The sequence below is a fragment of the Ceratosolen solmsi genome, unplaced genomic scaffold (assembly GCF_000503995.2).
Source record: "Ceratosolen solmsi marchali unplaced genomic scaffold, CerSol_1.0 scaffold39, whole genome shotgun sequence".
NCBI classification, from domain to species: domain Eukaryota; kingdom Metazoa; phylum Arthropoda; class Insecta; order Hymenoptera; family Agaonidae; genus Ceratosolen; species Ceratosolen solmsi.
This window is the reverse complement of record NW_011948433.1, coordinates 2,181,388-2,184,602: the sequence shown is the minus strand read 5'-3', so window position 1 is coordinate 2,184,602 and position 3,215 is coordinate 2,181,388. Positions and strand designations below refer to the sequence as shown.

Below are 3,215 nucleotides of genomic sequence, written 5' to 3'. Positions count from 1 at the left end.
CCACCCGCCTCCCGCTCCCCACCAACCCCTCGCCATCACGCCGAAAACCGAGACGGCTCTCCCGTCCCCTCCAGCCAAAGAAATACAATTATTCGTGCAGTTGGGATGCAGTTGAGTTTCCGGCGAGAGACAGAGAGTTGCCGACTTCATTCGACGCTTGGCTAATTCTTAATCTGCTCGCGTTGCCGAGTGCCGCCAACTTTTCGACTGCTCGTCTCCTCGAAAATTCATTGTCTTGTCAGTCTTCGAGGACGGATTTTGCTGATTGCATTGTATACATCTGCCGATTGTTTCTTCCCTTCCTTAACTCGAGGCGATTTGTCCAATTTTTAATCTTAACATCCCCGATAAGATTTATAATATGTTTTCGACACCCTTTCTCCTATAATTTCATGCAAAAGCTTACAACCGCCACTCTCTAATCTCCTGCGTAAGCACAAGTTTTTTTTTTTTGTTTTTATTCTAATCTTTTTTTTTTTATCGAATTATTGTAATGTCGCACTATTGCATTGCAGCACTTTGTCGTAAAATTAGCTTGCAATTGTTTATTTGCTTCTTATACGTACCTTTTTCTACGGGACATTGGCAATTTATTTCATTCTCAAATGTACTTTGTTTTATCGACTTTTTTCTTTTTTCTCGCGACAGATGCTATTGGCATTGGCTGTTTTTTTCTTCATATTTTCAAAAATCAATAACATTAATTATCAATAATATTATCGTTATCAGTCTGTGCTTTTGGATTATTCCGCGATAATCTGCCCAATAATTAAGCAATGAAGAAGATTCAAGCAGATTGCTTAACGTGTCCCATTCCCATTATTACAATCGTTTCGTTTCATTTCCTCTCTCGTCTTTTCTTTTCTTGTCTTTTATGTCGTACATTGGCAATAAAAATGATTCAATTTTTATCGTTTCTGTTCAGTAATGACATATTATTCTCTCGGCTATATTCGCTCTTCTCGATTTCAGCGAATCCAAGTATAGAATAAACTTTTCTTTGTCTCTTTCCTTTTTGTTTTTCATTTTTTTTTTTTTTTTTTTTTTTCAAATTACCGCTATATCGCATTAAGTAAAATGCTTTTTCTTTCATTAAAAAGGATTCCTTGTATGTAAGAGTACCCCATTTTTCTCGAGCACCATCCAAACATAATATATCTCGAAAAATACTTTTTGCCGTAAAGACGTGTAAATTACCTGTTTTTAGACAAAACTGTTTTTTTCCTTCTATTCTCCCTCAACGTACCTTAATTTTCACTCGCTAATTACTAATTGTACATTTTATCTTGCTCTTATTACACAGCATTGTATTATTAATTTCACTGTTTTATTATTATATTGTTAATGCTTGATGAGGGGATATTAAATTCGATGAAGCGATGAATTTTCTATATAAAATTTCGACAAATTATTCTCCATCTATTTCTTCATACTCTATCATATTTATTTAATTTATTATTTATGTATTCTTTTGTTTCTTCTATTTAAAAATTTTATGAATTTTGAATTGTATCATGCGAGGATGTAAATTATCATTACATGCGAAATTCTATATTTGAATTTTTATTTTATATATAAACAGAAGCTACTTTAATTATTTACCTTACAATAGCCGCCACATTCAATGAATAATAATTTAATGATAATATAAATTCAATCTCATAATAAAGAGTACGTTTTTATATGCATATAGAGTCGTCATTTTTTACTTGGCTGATAATATTTGAGCTTAATACCTGCTCTTTTGCAAAAGACCTCAAAAGTTTTTCGTATTTGGTTAGATGTTCTTGTAGCCATTTGGCTTTATAGTCTCTGCCTGGAGATCCGATTGGAAGATTATTTTACCATCGGAAAATTTTATATCGGTGAAATCCGTTGTTATACTTCCGTCGTGGTTCTCGAGTAGTTATTTCACCAGTATAAGCTCATCGTGTCTACGGCTGATACTTATCGGCTGGCTATCTCGTAACTACTTATTTGGATATTCTCGTCTATTCTTCATAATTCGACTCTCGTAGTCTATTCGCTTACTCGGAGAATAAACTCCGTTAATAACGAATGTGAGGTGAGTATCGAGTAATTACCAATTACGTTCACACGTAATTGGTAAAGTCAAAAAAAAAAAAAAAAAACGAATATGTTAGATTTACTCCACTGTCAAGCGAGTAGATCATAATCATTGATATATGCATCGACTGGAAGTGCTGGACAATTCTATTATAATTTATCGCTACATACCGCAGGTAAAATAGAAAATGGAATTTTTTTTTTCTTTTTTTTTTTTTTTTTTGGAAGACTGACGTAAGAAGTACTTTTGAAGAAAACACTTATTGTAGATAAATATTTAAAATTCAAATGCATATAAGAAATTAATGCATTTATTTATGTAAATAATGCACTATAAAGTAACTGAATTTGAAAATTTGAAAATTTTCTAACATATTTTAAAGAACTTTACGAAAACATGTTTATATTTGAAAACGTCAAAGAAAACAGCCAAGAACGAAAGCATTTAATCTTTTAGAAGCACTTTTATGATATTACACGCGAATACCATTCCATCGCCAATGGAATTCTTAAAAATAAACAGGTGATAAATTTTTTTTTGTTTTTTTTTTGGTTTTTTTTTTGTTTTTTTTTTTTTTTTTTTTTTTTTTTTTGGTCTAATAAAGCGCACACAGCATTAATATTAACTCAGGGCGATTGTTAACATTTTCGGTGCTTTAATGAGACACGAGTTATTTAAATTTATGAAATTATATCATATCACGGTAAAAAAAATTACTTTGTACACTTTGTAGATTTTATGGTACACTTTACTAAGTTTATGTAACCACTGTATATCTCCTGTAGAGTTCACAAGTCCGTAAATTTCAAATACGCGTATTTCCAAATAATGAGAAATAAGGGTGGATGAGCAATTCTTTTTCGAAACTACCGTAAAGTGAAACTAGGCCGTTTGTTAAGAAAATCCCATCCCCGACTACAACAAGGCCGTTCTTTAAATAAACGCGAGATATTTTTTTTTCTTCAAGTATCCGTAGCATTGCATATCTAAGGTGCTCGGGTTTAGATATTTTTAAAATAAAGTAAACGCAATATTGGCTCGTGACGCCATAAATCTCGAGTCTTAAATAAGGCAGCAAAGCGAGCCTTAGCATTCATTGAGGAAAATTTTCAAATCGCAGTCTGCTCACAATTAAAAGCACTCTTTC

General features: G+C 32.3%; 1 protein-coding gene across 1 annotated transcript in view; it reads left to right on the top strand.

The window, feature by feature from the left end:
• Gyc88E (Guanylyl cyclase at 88E) overlaps positions 1-3,215 on the top strand; it is an 18,228-nt gene that overhangs the window by 14,516 nt on the left and 497 nt on the right. The window lies entirely within an intron of this gene.